At 38.2% G+C, this 27,988-nt stretch overlaps 1 long non-coding RNA gene across 1 annotated transcript in view; it reads right to left on the minus strand.

Annotated features, from left to right (window-relative positions):
• Positions 1–4,338: 4,338 nt before the first annotated feature.
• LOC111610306 overlaps positions 4,339–27,988 on the minus strand; it is a 42,460-nt gene continuing 18,810 nt past the window's right edge. Inside the window, exons 3-4 of the long non-coding RNA XR_002753580.1 lie at positions 9,460–9,537; positions 4,339–5,576 (exon numbers count right to left, since the gene is read on the minus strand). This is a non-coding gene — a long non-coding RNA (uncharacterized LOC111610306). The remainder of the gene's footprint in view (positions 5,577–9,459; positions 9,538–27,988) is intronic.

Below are 27,988 nucleotides of genomic sequence, written 5' to 3' on the forward strand. Positions count from 1 at the left end.
TCCACTCTCAAAAAATTCTGTTTTTGTGCTATGCTACCACTGATACCACCATGCTGCATTTCAGTGTGGTCTGGGTGAGGGTTTTATGCTCTACCCATGTCTGATCGGTTCTCCCTAGTAACTTGCATTTCTTTTCGTTGTTTTAAACATACAGTACATCTCAGGTTTATTGAAAATCTTTTATTAACAAGTTTTGTTGTTTCATATCTGGTTTAAGAAAAATCTGTTGCGACTGAAAAAGTAGTTGAAACTAGCCAGATGTACTGTTTTTATGTGAGACAACCTATGTCCACAAAAGAGAATTCTCTCTTTTTTAGATTTGTCTTTTATTCCTTGTTACTGTTTTTTCCATAATTTTTTTCCCCTATGCTTTACTGTATATTGCACTTCTTTGTACTTGAATAATCAAGCTCAGTTTTAAATGAAATCTGGCTGCTCTATATGCCTCGTTGGTGTGATTGAGATGAAGCATTGTAGCAACAAGATGATACAGTTTCCTTAGATTAGTTTTTACCTTTTGACATTGAATGACAAACTGAATTAGACATTATATTTTGGACCACAGTGGACTTCATGTATTTGAATCTAAATCTGACTATAACATCTGGTTGTAGTGGCATAAACTGGTTTTATTTGAACTGAATATGAATTGGAACTTAGAAAAACAGCTCAAGATCACACAGTTGGTTTGTTAGAAATATGTGAATAAACAAAACTCAGCTGATGAAAATTCATTGAATGAATCAAACAGAATGAAACTCAAATAAGCAGAATTAGATTGAGCTGAATCACATTCAGCTAAATTGAAGCAGAATATGTTGAACTGAATTGGGTTGAATTAAACTGAAATTAAAATGAACTAAATTCCTAAGCACATTTCTCCCGATCATTTAGTTAGCTGTTTATGAATTAAATACCTATACTTTGTCCTAGGTGCACTACACATCTCACAGGCCATTACAACATGTAGAGACATGTGGTGACTAAAACATTGTTGTAAATTCTTGAAGGGTCAGTTTTGATCATAAATAACATCATAATGACACACAAGAAATTCATTATTTCAGCCAAATGTAAGCTGTAAAATACATTCCTTGTTGTCTACAGAAGATATACAATGGATTTTGATTGCCGATTACATATCTAAACATATCAGCAAAAACTGAATCTGCAAACTTTCATGTCTCATCACCTGAGATGTAAAAAAATATAAATACTGTATAAATACTTTTTCTTTTTTTTTAATCCAGCCTCCTATTGTGTGACTTCATTCTACCCTTCTGTGGACATAAAAGTCAATGATGTACCTCTTTTTTTCTTTATTTCTATAACTTTGTAGGGGGAAAGAAAAAGGCTTTCACCCAACTGATGTGAAGGAAGCTGAGCTATTTTAACACTCTCCAGACACTTTGTGTTGGTGTTTGCTTTATTTTGATGGTTACCTGCAGATTTGACACTATAGCTCCGAGGCATCCTTTGTCTCCTAACAAAAGCCCCTGGCACTTAAAACAAACATCACTGGACACCCCTGCAACACACACCAACTCACCTGTCATAGCTATAACAACCCCATCAGCATTTTGGTGCAAACATGAGGGGCAGAAATGTTCACAGAGACAGCCATCAACTTGGATCCATGTCCCATATGACCACTGACGTGTGTGAGCGCAGTTTTGTAGTGCGTATGTGTGTGCGGCTGGTGGAGGGGATAGGTGGAGACCATATTTCATCTCTGGCTGTGATCTGGTGTTCTACATTATATGATATGATGATACAGGCCCTATTAGAGGGACAGGACTGTGTGAAAAAGATGATGACTAGGCAAGTGGAAGACTGGACTGGGAACTGACATATGAGAGGGGAAGAAATTCAAGGAGGGTGGGGCTGGTGAAAGAGTGGAAGAGACAGAAAAGAATAGGTTTAAGGTTGGGGGTGAAGGAGGGCTGTAGGAAAGATTGGAAGAGTGATGCTGGTAAAGGAAATGAAGGAAGAATGAGAGATATCTATGCATGTGAAATCAAGAGGACAAAATGGAATTAACACAAAAAAGTTGAAAAAGAGACAATGGGGAATCACTTATTTTATTCAACTTCATAAATATAAATGCAATAAATGAGCATGCAAAACTATGGTCAAGAGATGAGTTCAGTTATAGAAAAATAGCATAAAATATAGAATTGAACATTACAGATGCAACCACATCAACATGTTTCAGTTGCTTTAGTTGTTAATACTCTGAAATACGTTTTCTTATAGTTTGTGATTTTTGCCTGGATAAACTACAACTGTGTCAGGTGTACAATGTTGATCCAGATGCACTAATGCTTTGATCAACCTGCCAGCTTTTATCAGCTTGCATGCTCTTTCCAAAGCCAAAAGGGACCCAATTATGTCAGGTATACTGTTCTTTATGCCAGCAGTACCAAAATGTTGCTCAGGAAGGATGAAAACAACTCTCACCCAAAACATTGCTTAAATGAAAGGAAATCTTTATTTACCTGTCAAAAAATTGACTCTATAATCCCAGTCATTTCTACATGAATCATTTATTAATGAGAGAAATGTTTTTCATTGCATTTCAGGAGATTTTGTTCTGTGAAAAATAGACTTATTCCTGTTAGAGCAAGGGGAATTTTTGTTCTTTTGTATTTTCAGTTTGATCAACAATTAACAATCATTTCTGAGCGATTGACTAGTTAGTTGTAAAGTCACTTTCTGAGAACTACTTTATATACTCAGCCTTAGACAATTTTTGCATTTTTTCACTTTGCCTCAGAAATGGCATGTTTGAAGTCACTTCACAAGTTTTCTGTTGAATTAATGTCCCGGGATTGGGCTATGTATTTTGTAACTATAGTTTCATTTGTCTAGAACCAAAATGCAGCTCAGTTTAATGGTGTGTTGGACCATGTTGTGTTGTTAAAATACTAATTCTAATGGCATTTCAATTTAGACAGGATCAAACAGGACATCCTCAAGTACTCTAATGTATTTATACCATGTTCCAATTTATTGTGCAAGTGATATTTTTTCAGATTTTTGTAAATGGTCAATGCAAATGATGTTCAGTATAAATTTCAAGTCATGAACATTTAGGGTATAAATCAAATTTTATTCAACAAACCTTCCAGTGACTACAGGATTTTTTCAAAAATAAAAAAACTCCAATGCACTGTTCCAAATTATTTTGCACAACAGGTTTTAAAAACATTTTATGGATTATAAAGAACTGCAAACGGTCATTCTTTGAATGTGCAGCATTAAGTGGTCACATGTACTAAAATTAAAAGCTATTTCAATCAAAAACATCTTAACAGACCGAGTTACATGTTAACATATCACCTTTGATATCACCTGCACAATTCTTACATCCATTGAACTAGTGAGTTTGTGGATAGTTTCTGCTTGAATTTCTTTGCAGGGTGTCAGAATACCTTCCCAGAGCTGCTGTTTTGATGTGAACTGAGTCCCACCCTTATAGATCTTTTGCTTTAGGAAACTCCAAAGGTTCTCCATAGGGTTGAGGTCAGAGGAGGATGGTGGCCACACCATGAGTTTCTCCCCTTTTATGCCCATAGCAGCCAATGACACAGTGGTATTCCTTCCTTAACCCTTTCATGCATAGTGGTCACTACAGTGGACAGCTATCTAAAAGCGATTTTCTTGTGCTTCCTGTGGATTTTTATGTTATAAATGCACACAGACAACTGAAGTGGACACTAATGCATCAAAAAATATACCATCAACTACTGGCCATCAGCTGCAAATGCAAGAAATTATTTTTGTTAAATACAATATGGCCGACAGACAAAAAAGTATGAGAACCATCCCGGTCCCTCCTTCTACTGTAGACGACTCTTGCAAGTAAAAAATATATTGTGACATCAGATAACCCCAAATAACAACTTTGTATTTGGACAAAATTACAATTGATCACATAAAAAAAAAAAAAAATATATATATATTTTTACAAAAAAGATTTCCTACCTTTTTTATGCCTTAAGAAAAAATTTTTTTCAAAATGGAAAAAAAATTCTGACACAAAGGATCATAATTCATCCATGAAAGGGTTAATGATTGTCATGCATGAGGATGATTTTGCTACGGAAGGTACGGCTCTTCTTTTTGAACCACGAAAGAAAGTGATCAGTCAGAAAGTCCATATACTTTGCTGAGGTCATTTTCAGACCTTCAGGGACTCTGAAGGGGCCGACCAATGATTCTCTCCCCATGATTTCAGCCCAAAAAATGACTCCACCACCTCCTTGCTGACGTCACAGCCGTGTTGGGATGTGGTGGCCATCCACCACCAATCCACTACTGCGTCCATCTGGACCATCCAGGGTTATACAGCAGTCATCAGTGAACAAGTCTGTTTGAAAATTAATCTTCATGTACGGCTGGGCCCACTGCGACCATTTCTGCTTTTGACCACTGACTAGAGGTGACCAAATAGAAGGTTTAACAGCAAGCCTCTGGAGGATCCTCCACCTTGAGGTTTGTGGGACTCAAGAGGCACCAGCAGCTTCAAATAGCTGTTTGCTGCTTTGTAATAGCAAAGCAGCAAACAAGCTGTTCTCTTAATTCAATGAATTTGTCTAACAGAAACCTTCTTGAACATGCCTTTATCTGCACGAATCCGTCTGTGCTCTGAATCAGCCACAAATCTCTTCACAGTACAATGATCACGCTTCAGTTTTTGTGAAATATCTAATGTTTTTATTCCTTTTTCAAGGCACTACACTATCTGATGCTTTATTGGCACCAGAGAGATCCTTGCTCTTTCCCATATTGCTTGAAACCTGGGCCTGTTTTAATGTGGAAAATCTTTCTTAAGTAGTTTTCCTTTATTTGAGCTCACCTGTCAAACTAATCAGCACAGGTGACTGAGATTAGTTATACAGTGACTCAAAAAGCCCTGAGACACAATACTATCTATGAGTTTAATAGAACAACAAAAAATTACATTTTTGACTCTTAAATCCAATTTGCATAATAATTAGGGATGTGTTGTAAACTGATGTACTTTGGCTTAAATTCAGTATTTTGGGTTCGTCTGACAAACCTTCTGTGTGCTCTAGATCCAACAAAAAAGTTATTTTCATCAGTCCAGAAAATTTTGCGCCGTTTTTCTTTTGGCCGATAAACATGCTCCTCTTTAGCCCATATTGTTTTTTCAACGTGTTTTTAAGGGGAATTCTTGTTGAGGCTTTACATCTCTATATCATCTTCTAATTGCCCCAGTGCTCACACCAAACTGTTCACATTTTTTGACCACTCTATGACTATCATTTTGTGAATGTAACTTTTATTTCATGATATAGCTACAAACATTTAGCAGCACATGTATGTCATTACTTTTGGGTCTGGTGTTGTTCTATTACACTACTCCACCTATTCGTGAATCTTTTGGCTTGTAAAAATTTCCTCTCAAACAAAAGCATTGCTTGATTGTTCGGTGATGCTGAACTGGATCAATGTCCTGCTATTTTGATGCAAAACGAGTCCAGTGAATCTCAAATCTTCCTCTTGTGGAACATCAGCCTCCTCTCTTCTTCCTTTGAATAACTCTCCACCTGAAAGAGACAATTGTTGCAAAACAAATTAGTTCTCCCTAAATAGTCCATATATTTAATTTTACTGGAACAATAACTGTTACAACTCTGTGGACAAAAATAGTGAGATCTATGGTAAATGCTATGATCAGTTCTCTTTTAGACTTTCACTCAAAGACAAAAAAAGATACGCTCTGCTCTCACGGACTTATTCATCACTGAAGTATAAGGAACATCACTTGCTGGAGAATTTCATCACACCCCAGATCACGAGCCCTGAATGAAAGAAATAACGTTAGCTGTGAGTTTCCAGGGTACTCGAAGGCAACAAAGGCCTCAGCAATATCCACTGACACTAGTCCCCCTCATATCACACTGCACTTTCCGCCCATTGTTCACTCTGCACTTCTCACATGTATTGTCTTACACGATATTCTTAGAACCTGATAAGAAACCCAGCAAAGGTTTTCTTGCAGCTGAGGACACAAGCCTGGGAGTGTCTCAGGGTTACAGCTGCTTATTATTTTCTCATTGAGAAAACTGGAAAGCTTTAAGGTCGACAGAACACTTTATTGGATCCTCTGTAAATGCGAAGTATGACATGGGTCACCTGCACCTCGAGTTGTTCCTGGTATATTTGACCCTTGTCTGCTTCTGGAGGTTTTACAGCACTATGTTCTCTGCATTAGATTTCACCATAACTAAAATAATTACAAGGACTTGCAAAAGTATTCATACCCCTTGAACTTGTATATGTTTTTTTTAACAACACAGCCAAAGATTGTTGTATTTAACTGGACTTTTTTGTTAAATATCAGCACTAAGTTACTCGGTAATAAAAAATAAAAAAAGGTCATGGTTTTTATGTTTTATACAAATAAAGGTATAAATACTGTGGAAGGTATTTGTATTCAGCAGCTTTTTTATTTGATACACCTAAATAAAATCTAGTATGAGCAATTACCTTCCTTCAACTACTTTGTATAAGGAGTCTGCCTCTGTGTAATCTAATCCAAGTATAAATTTAACTGTTTCGTGAAGGTCTCTGAGGTTTATTAGAGAATATTCATGAATAAACAGCATTATAAAGACCAAAGAGCACAACAGAAAAGTCAGGGATAAAGTTGTGGAGAAGTTTAAGGAAAAGTCGTTTTACAATCCAACATTCAACACATTAAACAACAGAAGCTGCCAATAGTTCTTTGCTAAATGGAGGAGCTGCAGAGTTCCACAGCTCAAGAGGGAGAATTTGTTAAAATGACAAATATCACTCATGCCCTACACAAATCTGGTGTCTTAAATAGAAATGGAGAAAGAAAAAACAAGGCAATGTTAAAATAAAGTCATGCAAAAGTCCAGTTGAAAGTTTGCCACAATTAATTTAGGGGACATAACAAATACATGGAAGAAGGTGGTCTCTGTTCAGATTAAACATTTCTGCCTACATGCAAAAAAGAAAATGTAAACTAAGACATAATGAACATGTCATTGTTAGAGATTAGGTTAGTGGTTGTAACATTGTGATTTGGGTATGCTTTTAATCAGCAATGACAGGGATGCCACTCATAGTTGATGCAAAAATTGATGAACCTAAACACATGCCAGTCCAACAATAAAACAGCAAATGTAGAGAAAGTTTACCTTCCAGCAGGACAATGGTCTTAAATGTATACCCAGGTCAACATGGAATTAGATGGTATGGTTCAAATATATTCAATGTCAAAGTGGCCCAGTCAAAGTACAGATTTATATCCAATTGACAATTTGTGGCAAAACTTGAACATTGCTGTTTATAATTGTCATCTATCCAGTCTGGCAGAGCTCAATCTCCAGATACATAAAGCTGGAAGAATCCAGCTAGAACAAACTTCCAGCTGTAATTGTGGTTAAAAGTGACTTTAGAAAGTATGGAGGGAAGCTGAATAAAAATGCAAGTCACATTTGTAAAAAAAATCTTAAAACCCCCAAATCAATTTGCTTCCACATGCTAGTAAGATAATACACTGAATAAGTCTATTCCAAAAAATCTCAATAAAACACATTGAACATTTTGTTTCTACTGAGGTTTAAAAACAATAAGGGCATTTGAGTTGCTCAGTTAAATGGTCAAACCTTTCAGCTGTTGATTGCATCACATAGCAATAACAGAGCAGCATACAAAGCCAGGGTCTTCTTGTTTCAGCAGGGGCATAACCAATATCTTTTAGCTGATCTGACTCGTCAGACATTTGGAATGCTTTAAAAATCGACGACTCCTTTAAAGAGTGGGTTTTAAACAAGAATTCCACAAAGTTTTTTGGAGGGAAATTCAGAAAACACAGATGCACTTTACAGGCTGTTTACATGAACCAATTTCTCTGACGTTTTAGCGGAGAGTACTGAAGTGCTGGCAGGGGGTCCCTGGGCCACAGACAGCCAAATTCAGGACAACTTACAAAGATAAAGGGAGGTGGATTCAGACATTTCAATAAAAAAAGCTACTCACAGCTGCTTAAAAACTCAAGCTGCCTGCCTGCCTTCACAGTTTGTGACAGCTGATTGGAATAACAACTGCATGTGCTTTTCTAAACAAAAGTGTTTTTTGTTTTTTTTTGCTGACTTTGCAATTTTACATCTTTGTACAGTATGGGGTGTACATGGACAGTAGAAATCTGTAAGCAAACCAGGACAAAAATAAGTGGTAGTTGAACAAATCGTACAGAAGATGCTTTAAGAAGAATTAGAAGACCAAGAAGTAAGTATGAGCAATCTGTCAATTTCTGATAATGAAGGGGAAAAAATGATCCACATCACAGAAAAGATTTAGGCATGTCCACATTTTGGGGGAAATATTAGGGAAGAGCAAAATCAGTAGGCCATCTTGGCCTAAACATAGCCAATTTTCAATTCAAAAACTATGGGCTTGACAAGCAACTTCTACATTTAACAGGCCGAGTTACATTTTGTTTCTTATAAAAATTTCTACAATGATCATAATGAAATTAAGTTTAATTTATTCAGAAATATTTCTTTAACAGGCTTATTAGCAGGCATTACCAATGGCCATTAATTTCTCTGTAAGCTTCTTTGTTTTCACAACAATCAGTTTGGTGTATTCTCTATTTGATATTTCACAGTGTCTTACATTTGCTATCAGTATGGTTGTACTTCTTAGTAGTGTTTTACATTTTAAAGTGAAGTTACATAAAATGTCGGAAGCAGTCAAAATATTTTTGCAGTGGGAAACTCCACCACGTTATGAGATTAGCTGCTCCTAATGCTGATGTTTGTCAGCTGGTCAAAATGGGGGCATTAAAGCAGACCTAAATATAAACACCACGCCATGATATACTCAAACGTGTCTCTCCAGCAAGGCCTTCCCTACCATTCCTTTCACTTTCCATTTCTGTCTAGGCTTCTGAACCTTGGAAGGACATTTGTTGTTGTTTTATTTATTTTTTTATTTGTCTGTATAGATGGAAACAGACATGCTGGAAAACGCACAACAATGGCCTCACCAGTACCAAGAAGGCTCTATGTTTTGTATGCTTGAAGCACTGCATTATCTTCTAAGTGTCTGGCAACCAGAGCATGGTAAATTATGGATAACCCATCTTCCTTCTGAAAAACCCCTCTTTCACTTTAGCGACCAGTCACGGTTTACCTGTGTAAATGCCCTTTCTGCGTCTCCAGAGAAATGGATGGGACAGTAATATGTGGGTCAGAGGAATTCATTAGAGCTGTATTTTTTATTGTCTTCCACAATCTGCAGTTTGACAGAAACAATCGGTCTCAAACTATCCTACTGACACTGAGATATACTACTGATTGAAAAACAATGCAGCTACTGCTGGTTCACAGAAGGAAACTTCTGTCTATATGACTTGAAGACCAAGAGAGTAGAGTTTTAAGAGAGATAACTCACCTTAGAAATTGCATGCATGTTCTTTATGTCTTCAGTGTTGAGGGTTTGGTCACTTAAGGCTCATGATGGTCAAGCAACCTAAAAACAAACAAAAGTCAAAAGTAGTGTTAACATGTTTCATGACCCAAGAATTGATAAATAACAAGGAATCTTCCTCTCACAGCTAAATAAAAGCAGTAAATCGGATTAAGCTGGAGTATGGTGTGCCACCGCATGGTCTCTCAGGTCTCCCTCCCTCGTTTATTCTGAGGTTACACTGAAAGAGTTTCAACTATTGTGAATTATTTACTGGATTCACCATCCAGCCCTTTAACCCTTCAGAAAATAGTCAGGTGGTGAGGGTTAAAAATATACTCCCACAGGATCCCAGTTTGGTTCGATCCATCCATGTGTGAATGTGTGTGTGTGTCTGTGTAGAAGTGCATGATTTAAAATGTACAAACAGCATATAGCCCAAGTCTCATGAAACAACTTCATCCCTCTGTTTTTTCGCTCTCTTGCTCACTCGGTGGCACAAATAAAAACTTATCAGAGCTTCCTTTTGTGGTTACTTTCAGTGGGTCAAGCCAGCACATCCCAAACGGGATCGTGCTTAGACAACTTCTTCCGCTTTGCAGGAGTGAGAACAGCCAAGACTTTGCATGACTGCATGTCTCAGTAAATGCATGTTTATTGTGCTGTACAAACTGTTGGATCATTTCCTCAACTAAACATTGGGTCAAAAATTGTAATCAAATCTGTGGTGTAAGCGGGTGCCTCATCGTTATGTCGCCTCACCTAGCTACTCAAACCCCATCTGAACTCTGAACCCCAACCAAAAAATAAAAAAGGATGGTCACGTGGTAAATTGCATGTAGCATAATTTATGGGCGGGAACAAAATATGCACTTTTGATGGATTAATTGTGATAAAACAATCTCAAAGAATACATCTTCTAAATGTTGTTGCATTATCAGAAGCCAATGTTATGAAACTGGTCACATAATAATGAAAATATAAAAAGATAATTATAATGAAAGTCTTGCCATTTACACTCATTTTAAAATTTTTAAGGCACACACTCCAGTCAGAACCTGTGCCCTCGCAATGCTTTAAATTCATTCAGCATTATGCAATGTCATATGTTAAAAAATGTTTATGTTACAAATTTGCTGATAAACGTTAATATCTATCAGGTTGTAGAAAACTAAATATATTTTACTTCATATTCACAAGTTATAAAGCACTTTAAATTTGAATATGAATTTCTTTTTTGCTCAACCTTAGGTGTGCTTGCATGCTTCTCTGTTCTGGTTCCACCTTGTTTGTCACCTAACAAGCCCTGGAAATTGGCACCATCCTCCTGCACACCATTTTCAACAAGCCCTTTGATGACCCTTCCATTAGACATTACTTTAACACATATTTATTGTTAAAAAAATAAAGAAATAACCCAGGTTTGTATTTGACCCAAGACTGGGTTAGTAAAATAACCCAGATTGGGCTGTTCTTTTGTAACCCACCAGTCTTAGGAGAGTGGTGAGAAAATTACTTTTTACCTGAGTAAATACTAAGGTGCTTCTCTTTGTGTCTGTGACACTATCAAATATAAAATATTATCATTATTAAGATGATGTCTGACAATTAGGAAAGCTTTCTCTATAAACACAGCGGACAGGTCAGTAATATGGAAAAGTAAAGAAGTCAAACACATATATATGTAACCTCAGCCACACAAAAGCAATATTAATATCATCAAGATATATGCTCTCCTCAGTGTCTACACACATACACAGGCGGACCTACATCAACTTTCCTTGGCCATGTTGCCGTGGTGTATCCCTGCATGCAGTAAGGTTGTCATGGATACACTTAGACACATCCGCCATCCCAGAAGCGGGGGGATGCTGAGTGCTTCAGAGGGGCTGGCGCCAAGGCTTTCCCCCCCACCTACCCCCAAACCCTCTGCCCCCTTCTTTTTGCCCCCTTCCCCCAAAATGTATCCCAGTTTCTCCTTTTCCCTGAATACTGGCGCGTCCTTAAAACAGCTCCCATGTTGTCAGACGTGATGCCGTGGAAAACATGCATCAGAACATGACTCTTCCTTGCTCTGAAATTAGATAGATTATAATCTGACACATGATGAAAGAGTGAAGTGCCAGATACAGCCAAAATAAAAGCATGCTACAGCAAGAGGAGCTGAAGACAAACAAACATAGAGGTAGAGTACATCAGGTAAAAGCAGTGTAGTTGTAGGTAATTGTTTTAGCCTCAGGATTGTGTTTAATCCTGAACAGTTTTTTTTTTTCAGTAGAAATTTTTAGTAATTCAACAAAGAATTCACTTTGGTGGTTTCTTATGGACAACTACCCAATTTGTGCACATCTATTTAGGTGACATGTTTGCAAACTTACAAATGACACAATGAATGTAGTCATAGAGTTCAAAGGTAAATACAATAATAATAAAAATAATGATTCTAAACTATGATACATATTTTTTTAATTTAGGAAGCAAATAATTTTTTCTTTTTCCATACAAAACGTTGGTTTTATTACTACACATGAATCTATATTTTCAGTAAAAGGCACCAACCTCTTTTAGATCTTCTGTGGAAATCAAAGGGTTAATCTTCTATGACGTGCCCCCTCTTTCTTCCCTACACTCTGTTCCCTCCCTTTCATATTCTCCAGCATGGCAGCACTCACTGCCTGCACATATGCTGAGAAAAATAATCCTCTTTGATTGGAGGGCTAATTTGAAGTGTCAATTATTCTTATGCAAATGAAGGTACAGTTTCTCTTGTCTGAAATGGGTTGAGGGCACAGATGTGAGCATACGGGAGTGTGGATGCGTGCGTGCCCAAATCCCCCTGCCAAAAAAAAAGAAATACATACAATAAAAAAAAAAAACAGCCTTCTCTTTCAACTCTTTCCTCGAGAGCTGAAATACAAAGAAAGCCTGTATAATGTGAAATGGTTATTTACATGTGAATTGTCTGCAAATGAACAGCAAACAGATCATAAATTGTGATTGCAGTATCAAAACACCATGTTACTTAACCTTTTAAGGTCGACGCCCGCCCTGTGGCGGGCATGACGTCATGTTTCTGTGTGTGTTTTTTGCTCCAATGTGATAATAAATTTTGTCAAAATGAAACAAACACTGTAAAATCACAAAGTTTAGGATGTTCTGAAAATAATGATACCAAACAAGGTAAGGTAAATACTTTTTATGGTGAAAATATAAGGGTAAATTCAAAATTAGACCAAAACGGCCATTTAGACCCAAGACTCCACTGGACAATGCTGCCCCATTGTTGTGTCTTGTAATGTAAATCATAAAATTGCATTGGGTAAACAGGGAAACAGCAATAGCTCTATTAATGGTATTTTGCGTGAAGAAATCAATTTTGAAAGGTTCACAATTACAGAATTGTAGAGTATTTTCTGTTCTTTTTATGCTATTCTAGAGGTTCAAGTTATGAAAGTAATCACACAATTGCCTGACTGAAGTGCTAGAACATCAAGTGCAAAAATTAATACAAACAAGAAGTGAATCATTTCATCAAGTGATTCAAATTACTTGATTGAAGAAAATCCTCAAAAAAGTATTTGACTATGCTTCTTTTATCTCACATGGCTTCTGTTCAGCAGTAGCAATCTTTCACAGGATATAATAACTATGGTTGTGCAATATCCTTCAGTTTACATTAAAATGACTTCCAGCTGTATTAGCCTGCCTGATGTTCTTTCCACCAGGATAATTTTCATCCAACCCTTAAAAAACAGTAACATATCATTGTCAATATTGTTTTTAAATAACTTAAAAAGTTCACTCCATTCCTATTTTTGATTAAAATGACCAGTTTTATTAACAAGTGCTATTGACACTTATTAATAGTTGTTCACAGCCAAACCAAACCTATTGTTACACAGCACTGTGATATGACTTCTTCCTTCTATGGTTTACGGCTCTATTGCTAACAATAACGTGCCAAAATCAAAGTTCAAAAAGTACAAATTATCCTTATAGGTCTTATGAAGAAAATACAGACTAGAGAATAATAGAGAGAAAAAGAAAAATGACTAAAGTTTGGAATCATGTTAAAGAGAAATGGGAGAAGATAAACTCAACAGGAAATATGTTTTTTTTGTACTGAATTAGCTCAACGCAAAAAAAGTGCTAACAATAACATAACTTTGATGATGCCAGAGCTCACTATCATGAAGCTGCTGCTAGCAAGAGCAGATTGTGAGCCACTAACATCCTGTTTTCCATAACCTTTCCTGACAAATAAACCAAACACTCCATTTTACATGGAAAAAAAATACAAAAAATACATCTTGCAAGCACAACTATGGTCTGTATCTTACAACATGGTTTGCTTCAACTCTTGGTTACACAAGATACAAATTATTTATCCAACTCAAGTCACAGATCACAAGTTTAGTTAAATCTCCACTTGGACTTGAGTTTTTAGGTTTTAGACTAACCTAAAAAAATAAAGTGGATAGCACTAGAATAAAATCAAGGATGGAGACAAACAGAGTCTGCAAACATGGTCTCCTGCTGAAGGACCCTTACAGCTGATGTGGCAGTTCAAGCAAAAAAGAAAAAGAAAAAGCCTTTTCTGGCTCAACATGGGATCAAACAACACTCTGTAGAGTCCAGTTGCAACCCAACAATGGCCTACATTCATTTTCAGCTTCAACACTTAAGCTTTTACCTCAAAGAGAGAAGAGAAAGAGGGAGAGTGAGGCTTGGAGGCTGGGCTTCTGCAGGTATGGAAGGGAGTATAGTGATATCTTAGACGATAATGATGTTCAACAGATTAGATGGTATCGACCTATCCTATGTTTGTTTTCAACTCCCAGCTTCTGGAGCTCTTCTGAGATTCACAGCCAACCCTGCAGGCACTCCTAGTCTCAAGGAAACCTTGAGATATGTCAGGGAACTTTAAGTATGCGGGGAGACAGCATAAAACATTTCACATTGGTGAAAGAGTCAGCAAGAGAAATGGGTATATCTGAGGGTGTTCTATATGTTCTAAGATTGAACATGATTGAATATGATTGAAAACCAGTTATTGTCTGTTGAGCTTAAACTGAAGATTTGCAGGACTTTTAATTCACTGGTGAATGAACTCTGGTCTTTATCCTGGAAACATATCAGATCTCCACAGACACCAACAAGCCAGCTACAAAAGCTTCCATTTAAACTGAAGACTGTTTGTATAATCACTGTTTAGCTCCTGAAACTCTGTTTCTGAAGCACTGAACAGTAGCACTGGCAGTTAGTGTTTGTTTTGCACTGGCTCAGTGGTTCTGGAAGAAAATTAGTATGCAGTCAGCGATAGGAGGGCTTGTCAAGATCAGGAAGAACTCTCTACCCACCCACTGGGGAGAGTTTTACATTTATGAACAAGGTTGACAAGAAAGCTGACTAGTGTAAAGACAAGAAGCAAATAAAATGGTGAAGAACACCCTGAATATTCTTTTTCATATGAGTGCACTGAGAACACCTTCACAGACAGGCCTGCTCTCCCTCTGCCTCAACTGTCTGTTCATCTGTCAAGACATTCACTCTCCCTCTTTTCTTCCCCCCTTCCCTCGCACCCTCCATCTCCTCTACGCTTCTTGAAAAACTATATGTCATGCACGTCAAAATGCCCAGGCCAGTCCTTTTGAGGGTGTTCTGCTGGACCATGGAGCGAATAAACATCCATGTCAGGCGAAAACGATCTGGGGCCCTGCTCTCACTGAGCCTGGGTTCTCCTGGGAAACACACGGCTTGCACAATGGATAGAGGAGGCCTTTTGTTGAGTCTCTGGGAGCTGCAGGGCTAGCTCTGGATCAAACAAGGTTGGTGTAAGTGTGTGTGTGTGAGGAGTGTGGGTGCATTTTGACAATTCTGTCCCCCTCCCCACACACACACATGCAGAAACTACAATGACACGTGCACACCTTTGCCCCCCCAATGCAGAATTAGAGGCTTTCCTCATCTCCCTAAATTCACTGTGACTAAGTAAACTCCTTCATCCTTTTGCAATCGTCACAGAGGGCACAAAGATGAATTTGAAACAGCCAGAAATAAAAAGGCGAAGAGACAAAGAGAAGAAAGGTGACACGAATCACTGTTTGGACTGATTTAAACTGGTTTAAAGTCACTCTAAAGGAGCTTTCTGTTGTACTGTAAACAGATTCTAGCTCAAAGGTTGTGGCTGGAGTCCCTGCTGGGGTCCTCTGCACGTCTCCAGGGACACATCTAATGCTTTGTGGTAGTCTGTGTTTTTGTGTAGTGCAGAAAAGTTTTATTTATTTCATACAATTTTGAACTGTACACAGTTCAGTGTGAAAGTGTTCATAGCTCCTTTCAAATTTCCTTTCACAATCGAACCACAAACTTCACTATTTTATTGTAATTGTACATGATTGACCAATACAATGTAATGCATGAATATAAAGCAGAAGTAGAAATATTCTCAGTGTAATTGAAGTAGGGACTTAGGTGAGTCTGTTGTAAAATTCAGATATGTTTTGATCTAAACCATTCCATTGTAGTCCCTGTTGTACTGGAAGTCTAAAGTCTTTTGAAGCCCCTGATGGATGTCCCTGTAACATTTTCTTGTTTCTATTCCCATCAACTCTGATCAGCTTTTCCATCCCCGGGGATAATATCATTCCTAATGCACCAAGCTGCCACTACCATGTTTTAAGATGTTAAAAGATGTAGTGGCATGTGGTACTTTCTCTCTACACAAAATATTTTAAAATATAGACAAAAAGGGGCAAATTTGATGTCATCTAACTAATGCACCTACCCTCACATGTTTGCTGTGACCACTTGTTGAAAATGTGTGCCTTTATATCCACAGTGGCTTTCTTCTTGACACCCTTCCTTAAATTTCAGATTCATGGAGTGGAGAACTAACAGTTGTTCATCCAACATAATCTTCCACCTGAGTTGTTGATCTCTGCAGCTCCTCCAGAGATACCATGCACAGTGTATCTGATTAATGATGTTTCGCCTGGTCTGTCAGTTCAAATGGACAAACATATTTTGCTATGTTTCCAGTTGTGCCAGACTCTGTTTTTAGATGATTAAACTAACACTTCTCTGAAAAGCTTCATACATTAATATTATTTTAGAACATCACTGTGCTAAAAACTTTTCCATAGCTTTCTTGGACTTCATGATGCTGTTTGTTCACTAATGTTTTCTAAAACATTAGAAAACATTAGTTTTCTAAAATCTTGTATTAAACTATACACAGGCTGTTTGAATTAATTAAATGACACATGTAGGGAGCTGGTTGAACTGCATTTTATTTACCAGAAAAAAAGGAGTCTGAATAAAAATGAAAGCAATACTTTTCAGAACAAAACAGTTTTTTAATTATTTATACTTTCCCTTTTACTACATAATTATGGAGTTTTGTGTGTTGCTCTATCACATACAATACAAATAACATGAGTCGAGTTTGAAGTTGTAAAGGAACAGAATACAAATATAGTTTCAAAAGGCATTAATTGCCATTGCATCAATTCCCCATACACTAAGCTTATCCTAAAATAAAATGTTCTGAAACATCCTTTATGTGTAAACCACACTTTGCACCAGAATGCATTTTAATGCATTTGTAGTTCTTACTGTTACCTTGCTTCTGGCTGTGTGCCTCTAGAGTGGGATTTCTCCTTAGTGACATGAACTCACATCCCCAAACTATTCAACCCCAGTGACTGCACGTTCTCTGGAGCTTCCCTTTCCCAGTCACCCTATTTCCTACAGACCACCTTACTTGAATCTCCCTCTCGGGCTTTGCATTCTCCATTTCTCCCTACCTTCCCAAGCACCCCCACCCCATCCACTTCCCCTTACCAAGCCTCTGCTTTGCTTTCAACCGCTTTCAACCCCAATTTTGGGCACAATGAAGTTGTTCTGGCTGACAGTTTGGGCAGTAGAATAAGTGTTGTTTGAGCCTGCTGTGTGGCTCTGTAGTGGCCCCATTCTCCCTCGCGCCAGCTCAGTTACTGAGAGCCTTGTTGGTGGGACACTGTGGACATCCATCCCCACACTTCCAATATGATCTCAACAATTTGTCTTACAACTGCAGCCAGGCTCACCTTCACCTTCTCTCTCTTTGATTCCCAGCACAATTATTTGGATGAATACACACAGAACCGAAATGCAAAGTTGCTTGTTGTGTCTTCTTCATAAGGAATATAAAAAGCCTTTGCCATAAATTCTGAGGGTACACAAAGACTGTAAACCCTTTCTCCTTCACATCCTAAATCCAGAATTGTGGTATCCATCTGTTGTGGTGAGGTCATTGCCAAATCAAAGCCCAGTTGGCCTGATTTACTCAGTTACTCCATGTCTTGTAGGACGTGCCAGGATGGATTGTGTATTGGGGTCAGCTGTAAAGACAAAGCCCGCAGCCCTCGCTCCTCTGTCGCTTTCAGTAAGCATCAAGCAGCTTCTCTTTACTCGCATCCCCTCGATCCCCTACATTCTCTCCAAAACCCCTCTTTCTCTCCTCTGTTTTTTTGCTCTTCTCTGTGAATTAACAAAGAAAATTAGATAATCGTGAACTACATATTCCTTCTATTTGTATTCCCTTTGTAATTTTCTCACACACAGACTTTGGACATGTGAAAGTGGCTTGGAGAGGCCCTGATGGGGGGACCATATGTCCAAGCGTTGTATATCAGTCAGCTCACCCCCAGCGCTCCGCCAGACCACCATAACTTAGTTTGTCTTCAGCACAAAGTTTGGTCCAGGCTTGGCTGGGTTCATTAGGAACCTATTCTCTGGAACCAATGAAGCTTACCGGACCTCCAACAAAGGGGCTAATCAAACCCACTGCAGCATCCACCTCTCTTCTTTCCAGTCTAAAAATCTTTGCCTGTATCATTTTTGCCACCAAACACAAACCCCCATATGCAAGTAATGTGTTGATGCCCAACAGTGGTAACACCAACAATCATATGCCTGCCATTCTTTTTTGCCCTGACAAACTGCGGCACGAAACACACACAGATAATTATGTCTCTGCCTTGCGTTCACACTTGTATTTGTTTTGTATATCTGAGTGGAGGAAAGTAGTGTCATTTTCAAACCAGATGGGCACTTTCCTGTCAGATGTGTGCTCTTTTAAATGCTGTGTTTGGAATGAATGTCTGCCCACAATGTCTTGTTTGCAAATTCAAGAACATGGGTGAGCTGAAGGATGTGCTGCACTGACAATGGAGCGCCCCGGGGTGCAAAATACTTGAAATGACCTTGAACCTCAGCATTCTCCATTCCCATGGCTGCAGGGACGCTGAGTATTTCTGTGGATTTGCACATGTGTGTCTGTTTGTTAGAGAAGAGCAGCAGTAAGGTGATGAATTTGTTTGTTTGGTTTTGTATTATATTTCTCTTCAATTTGTCAATAATAATATAGAAATATTTTAGAAGATTACAAAGGCATAAAATAATATCTTGGGTTTTCTAATGTGTATTAAAGCATTATATTCTCTATTAAAACCTTTGAATTAATGTGATAAAAGTTACATTTCAGTGTAGTGTAAGCAGCTCCATATAAACACATTTCAGACTGTTGTGTCAATGTAATGTTTCTGGGGGTTATTTTAGTTCAAAGCACAATATATTTAGGCTCTTATTGTTAAGATGAAGGGGGAAAAAACTAAAATAGCCTTACTCACAGAGTGTGATGTCAAACATTTGGTCATAGTAATCATTAAAACCAGTAATCATAACAGATAAATGTGCATCACAATCTGATTTGACCATTTTCAAAAGAGGTTGTTTTATTTATTCTTCACTAAGTTGCTTTTTCAAAGACAACATCATATTTAAATAATATCTAAGTGAGCTATTATCATTCACATTAGCTCATGTTTGCACCCACTTCTCCTCCCTGTCACCCAGCAAGCAGAGGGGTTGTATTTGCTCACCTTGCTTTTTACAAAGAAAGCCTCTTCAAACTTACTACATCCCCTTGCGTGAACACAGGCCAGAGTAAAGAATGAAAATTTAGGCATGACCAGTAAGATGATCCTAAAGCTTGCGGATGCCCACATACAAATGCAAAACGTACACATGAAGAGAACTTGGTGGCAGGGGTTCTTTGGATAAGGGGAGAACCAGCAAGGGGTGATAAAGGCCATGCCATCAGCCTCTGCTTGGACACAAATGTCACCAGCATGACTACCTGTACACAGGGACCCAGCAGTGATATAAAACACATGTTGAAGGAATAAGATATAAAGCGGAAAGAAGATGCTCTGACCCCCCCTGCAAAGATGGAGCATGGGGAAATGTGCATAATTATGAAGATAAGTGCAGACAGGGTTTTACAAGGATTCAAGCTGTTTGTTCTTAATCATTTGTGGGGTTTCTATATGATATCCAAAAGGGATCAATGTCTATGAAAATATGACACTGCTAATGTTTTGCAACCATTTTCTCTTATTACACAAAACATAATCAATATCCATGCCTGGATCGTGCAGGCACTACATATCTATGAGATGTAGTGTTTCAGAGTCTTTAAAGTTGCATTTTCTCTCAATCTTTATGGTGTCTCTCTTCATCACTTTCATTTACTGCTGCTCATATTGAAGCTCTCAGAGGGAAGACATAGAACCAAATGTCCTCTGCACAACTAAAACGACAGAATGCATTTGAATACAGAATATATTAACTATGTATTTTATGATGCTATTTCTTGGATCATACTCTTCACACATGCCTTTCCATGTATTTCCATTTACACTTATTTTATTTAGACGGATGACATAGATGCAATATTGCCTATTCCTACCTGTGACCTCTTATACATTGCTAACAGTTTGCGCAGATTAATAACTTGAGACACTTATGAGATAGTGTTCAGCAGCATATTCAACATAACATTGTGTAGACCAGTTTAAAGACCGTAAGAGACCGTTTTGGCCCTTTTTGCGCCAACTTTTAGCTTCTGCATATTTTACGTCCATTGGTAATGCCATGAGACAATACTTTACTGAACTACTGATGTCTTTTAGTGGAACCTATGTTCTAAAATTATGCTCTACAACTATATGTAAACCAAGTTAAACTGTAAACTTTTTTATTCTCATTTCTTATCCAAGCCACTCATACATTAATTACCTTGTTCAAAATGTATGAAATGTCTGTCTGTCTGTCCGGTAGAAAACACAAGACAGTTTTGTGCTCACAGTGCGTCCCCAAAACTGTGCTGCCCTGGGAAGTGAGCCATGCTGCCCACTTTAAAAGCCTCCCAATGCTGCAATCTTTACTGTGTAACTGCCACGGCTTTCTGCTGTTTTTGCCTATGAACAACAAGAGACCCTCTGAAACCAAACATTGAAATCATGTTTCTCTTAGTAGGCCTCGTCTATGCAAACACACACAAACACACAAAAACTTAATACACTTTTTTTCTTCCCCACAAGCTTCTTCATTTCCTATTGTTTCCACATTTTCAGCTCCAAACTGGCATCATAGCAAAGTTCCTCAGCAGAAGAGTAGTGGTTTGAGTCTGTGCTAAGGCAGAAATACTCCTGGCCTTTTCTCACAATACAGATTGCTGCTATTATCTGAAGCTATTCCTCCGGATGACAGAAAGAGAAGGAAGAAAACACGGAGGGGAAGAGGGCGAAGGAATTTCAGCCAGCTTGCTGTATGATATGCTGATAGAACCTGAGTGACAATTTCGTATGCAATTGTCAGTGTCACTCACAGATACATTGTGATGGCTGATTTCCTTCTGGCAGAGCCCACTCCTAGTGGGTGCTGTGTGGTATCACTGCATAGTTTTTCTTTTAGGTACATCAGCTGGGGACTAAATTTTGGAGATTATCTGTGGCTCTCTCTCTCTGTTCCTTTTCACACAGTTTCAGATATGTATACAAGTCCAGGCCAGGTCTTTTCATTGTGTCCAAACCTGGGTAATTTTAGTCAATGAGGAGAGAATTGCAGCATAAATGCAAATTCTGACTTGCGTTCCTGTACACTGAGAAATGAAATAAAACCGTTGTAGCCACTGAGAATCCAGGATGGGAAAAAAAAATCCTTTGGTCTCTCATTTGGGCCGTGAAAACCCCCAGTAGCCATGCAGCAATGATAGCGTGCCACTGTGTGCTCTTTGCTAATTGACTGGTACAACTAACGAGAGCAAATTTCATTCTGTTGTGAGCATCTTCTGGCCAAGTTTATTAGGCCAATAAGCAGCGTGATCTTTCCTTTTTGTTTTTCCTCCTTTCTTTTCTCTTCTTCTCCCATTCATTTGTTGTATCATCTTTTCTTCTTCTTTCTGTCTGGCAATGGATAGGAAATGTGATACGAATGTGGTATGACAGGTAAAACATTCTTGATGCAAAGAAAGCAGGGAACAAAGGGCAAGTGGATGGGGAAAATTAAATGGGTGGCAGGTTGGTAAAAGGCAGAATCATCAATGTAGGGATGACAGAAACAGATTGGGGGGAAACATTTAAGACAGGGAAATTTAATGGAAGACAAGGAAGTAGAAAAAAAGATACAATTGAGGAGTGACAAAAAAAGCACCTTTTGCTGTTTTGCTGTACCACTCGTTTCTTCTGCTCATCCACCTACTCTTCCTTCTCTTTCTCACAAATTCCTACTTGCTCAGACACTCTTCCAAGAAAATCTTTCCTTTTCATTTTTACCCTCTCATTTTTTCTTGCTCCCCCACTCACGTTCCTCACTTTTTCTTGTGACCACCTCTCTGATTCGTCCCCTAATGAGAGCTGTCAGGACAATGGCTGCATTATTAAGCGTATTTGGAAAACCGGGCGGAAACAACTGCAGTTTTTCCGGAATTGTGGACCTTCCTATCTTCATCACAGATAGGCCAAAGGTTGATAATGTCTGTCCTGTGAGTAACTGCAATGATCCTGACGTGAGACTCATCCAGCTCTCTCCGCCTGTTCAGTCATAACTGTTTCTAGTAGCTGGCCATCCCTCTCATTTACATATTCATCTCCAGTAACCAAGGAAATCCCATTTGCCATAGAAGTTGGATAAAAAGGCATACAGATTCAGCAAAAGCAAAGGGGAAACACAGAAGATGTGATATGAATGTCAAAGCAAGATAATCTGCTAAATCTGATCTATTTTCAAGAATGACCTTTATAATATAGGACAAGGTTGACTTATTTATTAAAATTTTCCAATTGAGTTTAAAATGCTGCAGGCAGTGAAAATACGACTGACTGTAAGAAACAACACAAAGCTTTCTTTCAATAATGATCTCAAATAATAATAGTATCCAGCTGCGGTAGTGGCAGACATTCTGAATGAGTGGATTGAAAGCCTTTTCACTCATCCACATCTGACTGCTTTGCAGTCTGTAACGGACATATGCTATCAGTGCTATATGCAAAACACCCGCATGAATATGCGTAATTAGGTGGGACTGGTATAATTTTTCTGGGTTATGGGATGTGACATTTGTGGGGCAGGAGCATACATCAGCGTAAGCACGACTGACAAAATGCAAATCCATTTCTCTGCAAAAATCCCACTTCACACTTTGGGAAACAAAATAAGCTGTTTACCTTCCAACATTTTTCACATGCAGCAGCAAACTAGAGAGCTCTGGAAAACCTGTTCAAGAATTAATTTTGTTTTTGTTTCGTTACAACCTCAAACTTCAAAAGGTTTTAGTGAGATTTTATATGAGCTCAAGACCAACACAAAGCAGTGCATAGTTGTGCGGTGGAATGGTTTTCACCATAATCACATGTAAAACTTGAAAAGCCTACTGTGTATATTCAGATCCCTTTACTCTGTTAACTCTAAATAAAAATGTCCAAAATTAAATAATATAAAAAGAAGAAAAAGAAAAAGAAATTAGTAAATAGAGTCCTCCTGTCTGTTATTTAATCTCACTATAAATGTAAGTGAACAAACTGCATCATGAAGCCCAGACAGGACATTGGTAAAAGTTGTGGAAGTTTAAAGCAGGACTATCCAGAAAAACACATGGCAGTGTCAGCATCATGTTGTGGGTATGCTTTTCTTCACATGGCCAGAGTTGATGGTAAGATAGACTGAGGAAAATGAAAGGCAATCTCACAATGCAACTTGTTACAGCCTAAGAAAAGATTTGACACTGAGGATGAAGTCCTTAGATATATAGCCAAACCTTCATTAGCGTTTTGACCAAAACATTATTTCTTGTGTAAAAATAACACTGCAAATCATCCAGAATACATAATTTTCATGGTCAAAGGTAGCAGCAGCATGATGGTGTGTGTGAGTTTTACTCCAACCCCAGAAAGTAAAACTAAATACTAAAAGGGTATCCATTATTAAAACCTGTTACAGGCAAGAAAAAGACTCGAGACTTTGGTAAAAATTAGTCTTCCAGCAGTACAACAGCTCTAAACTCACAGCTATGATCAGATGGCTTAGATCAAAACACATAAATATACTGGAATTGACTATTCAAAGGTATATATCCTTACAGTCAAGCATGGACAGATAATAAATACATCAATACTAAAAATCCAAGAAGCCCTTTTTTCTAAAAAGCCACAAAGCATCAAAATCATAAAGTCATTTTTATTACATGGTAATACGTTCAAGGCACAACATACACAAGGATTATTAACAAACACAGGAAATAAAAATATCAAATATTGCTTCTCAAGGAAGGATGCACAATGGTGCCAATCATCAACATCCACCACCAGCTTATATGAACAAACATATAGCAGCAAGTTAAATAGGTTTGTTTCAAATAAGCTTTGGTAATCTTTTGTCAGCTTGCACAAAATACTCTGTCCAACATCTTCAATCTTCACTGCTTTTGTTGGGTAGAGTGGTCTTCTGGCTCTTTTACATATAACTGCATCATAGGTAACAGAGTATGTTGTGTGCTTTGTTTCTCTTTCATGGTATTCAGATGAACTGTACCACCAAAACGCATGCACAACAATTCACAAATGAGGGCAACAACATAGCCATGGCCACAGCGCTAAATGCATCTAGTAATAATTGTATCATATTCTTTGCAACCGTAATCATACATAGGTACATGCCAGTCCAACACAGTCACAGCCCCCTCCCTTCATCTTTTCTTCCATTCATCCTTTCATAAACTTAAGAGACACAAAAACACACGAGAAACACACCGAGACGCAGAACACACTACCATAATCCTGCACTGTGCCACACGTACTGAGGGGGTAGGACACATCCCTCATAGCACCCAGGAAATTAACTTGACATTTGATGGAAACAGGAAAAAAAAACATATTTAGGAGGGGGGAAGGAGAGAAGAAAAAAAAAAGTGTACCACAGCAGACATAGCCGAAACCCAGCCCCTCATTCACCCATCTCTACACCTACCCCCCTTTAAGCCCAGGGACGCATTCGGGGGGGATTTCAGCAATCTGCAATGCAGACACCACTGGGTGCCCAGGAAAAAATGAGCTTCATCTTTTGCCTGTCCTTGTCAGAATATATGCTGTCTGTCTCTCTTTGTTTGCCTTTATGGAGAATCTATTTTCATATTCTCATCACACCCCCCAGGTTTGTACATGTCTATTCGGAAGGACCTTGGAAAAAAGTGGAGGTTTAGTTAGTGTTGAGCAGATTTAAACATTCACTCCCTGTTAATTGTGTGTGAATACAACAGTTTGCAATGATAGTTTTGCCATTGCTCTTTCATCTGTTTGGTATTTTCTTGAGTCTTCCAAAATGTGATATTTTAATGTGCAGGTCTGAGGAAATATTGCACATTTAGCATCAGATTATAAAAATAATTAGGATAAAATAAGCAGATATTTTTTTACATGGCGTCGTGGACAGGTCCACTCAGGTTATGCTGCACTAGCAAACAAACATACAAAAAAGTAAAATGTGAGCTTCCACGAAGATTAACAATCACATCGAATGCCTATTAGTAACCTCAACAAGGAGCCTTGAACACCCGGACTGAATTCATCCCACAATTAATACATCATTATGCTCTGGTCTTAGACCTACACTGACACGCACGCACACGCCTACACACCCCCATCGTGCAGAAAGACAGCAGACCAGCTAGTGTCTGTCTAAATATCCCCTGCATTAGACATGCAGGAATGCTAACATTATTATGCACAATTGTGAGCGTCTGTCTGTGTGCGCCTTCCCCCTCTTTTCTCCTCTACCACATTGTGTCTGCAGGTCTCTCTTGCCTCTGTGTGTGTGTGTGTGTGGGTGTGTGTGTGTGTGTGTGTGAGCTTGTGTGTTTAAGTGCCACGGAAAGAGGTTGGTGGGCGGTGTTTATTTAAATGTGATTTATTTCTTTTTTGTATGCAGTCTAATACAAATCACAGATTCCTGCAAGACGTTGAGACTCTCTGGGTGTTATATTGGCAACCAGCATGCACATTGATATTAGCTGGTTGTCTCAACGCTTGAATTAATTTTCTGTGAAGAATATATACTTTGTTTTTTTCTCAGTAATTTGATATTTTTTATCTCAAAATAGGCTTAGCAACACTGCGTGAATTTGTAAGGAAAAACAGTAATAAATGCTTTACCCCAGACCTATTTAAAATAATCTGCAAGCTACCTTTTGATATTCAGTCTAAAACATAAAGTGACTTTTATATTCCATGTACAAGAGTCAATCTGAAATGATGTAGCAATCCTGTGAGAGCTTTAAATTTTGATAGGTTGAGCTAGAGTAACTATCAAGGACTATGGAACAAGCATATAATTCTTTTCTAGAATGAGAGGAAAGCGGCCTATGCTGTCATTACCTAATCATTGCGGTAACCTCATGAAAATGTCTGGCATGATAAAGTTGAGCTGTGACTGTCATTAGCGCATGTCACTAATATCAGCTCGGTGTTCGTCTGGGGCGGCGCCATCAAAATATTGCATCATCCCAACGCATATGCACACACTTCTTAACTGGGTGCTGTTCGCAGGCATTGTCTGTCACATTTGCATTCACTGCATTTTAGAGTCTTCTCTGAATGGTGTGCAGTTTCTTGCATCATAATAAATAGAATTTAATTCTTAGCAAAGAATAAATAAAGAAAACAGACATGCCGAGATCCACATTCCACGAGCATTGTGGGTAAACAGATCTAACCGGCATTCAAGTGGAGGCAGTCGTCTCCAGGAGAGATGCAGAATTATATTCAAGTCCAACATCTTTATCTTTGAAGTTATGTATATTTTTGAGAAAAAAAGTCTCTAAGCATGTGCTGTGTACCAAGTCCTTTGCATTCCTCGTTGCTTGTACAAACTCCCTTCCTACCACACACACCGCTATTTCTCGCCCCCGGCAATTTGCATGTATTTGCATGATTTTCAGCATGTGCATATCCTTTGTTCTGACTGTAGGATGATGCAGGAAAAAACCCTCCCTCTGGATCTCTGTTACCTACCCAAATCAAAGCTTTTTGGCTATTAGATGCAAAAAATCTTTTAGCTATGATTTCAAAAAGAAAGAACTGATTTATGGTATTATAGTGAAATGAAATGCAAAAAGAGCTGAGTTAGGTGTGGAATTGTGGAACAAGAAAAAGACATATTGTATTATCGGCATATGTGTCTGCAATAAGTTGCAAAGCATTGCTTCCAAGCATAAAATATGGAAAATATGACAAACAGGAAATAGGAAAATTACAGATGGAAACTAAATCACTCAAAAGACCCGTTCACATATCTTGCAATATTTTTCTAAATAGTTTACCTTTTCTTCATTCAAGTGCCTCTGGATTTTTTTTTTACAGTTTAAAATTGTTTGCTCTTGTATCATCTAATCAAACAGAAGCCTTTTAATTTACCTCCACAATACAAGTAAAAAAATGTACATCTTTTCCTTTTCACTTATTGCTTTATCATTGCAGATCAGACACCGTGCATGCATCTAACGCATATTTCAGCTCGCCTTAATCCTACAGACACATTCAGATGACATTATTAATTTCTGTTAGCTAGCACTTCTGGCAGAGGGGCCAGCCTCTGTGAAGGTTTGAGGGTTTATATTCAGAACGTGGGGGCCTCATTATAAAGACTTACTCCCGACGGTACCGTAACACTAAGCACCATAGCACCAATATGCATGTCTGATAGATGATTACAACTGTAGCGCAGTAAAATGTAGAAAAGTATTATGAGCAAGCTATACTTTGAGGTAAACATTCTGTGTTTTTTATGGTTTTATTACTGGGCATAGCAGACTAAAGAATAATTTACAGTGTAAATACTTTTGTATTCCTTCAGTTGTGAAATTTATTACGTAATATGGTGTGTATGCATATGTATGCGCAATATGTGTAGGCATAAAAAAAGGGGTTTAAAAAGTTTGAGAGATAAATAAATCCATGAGCTGTTTTTCTTTGCATTTCCACAAAGATGGTGAGATGACCTGATTTCTGGGTTCAGCTCATGCCACAGTGGGTGGGCAAGATGTTCTTGTCAAACAAAAAGCTTATCCATAACTAAATAATGTAAAATCATATATTTATGCCCTCTGAGCCTAAAACACACTGACGCTTGGGGACTT

Source organism: Xiphophorus maculatus, chromosome 12 (assembly GCF_002775205.1).
Source record: "Xiphophorus maculatus strain JP 163 A chromosome 12, X_maculatus-5.0-male, whole genome shotgun sequence".
Lineage (NCBI taxonomy): Eukaryota > Metazoa > Chordata > Actinopteri > Cyprinodontiformes > Poeciliidae > Xiphophorus > Xiphophorus maculatus.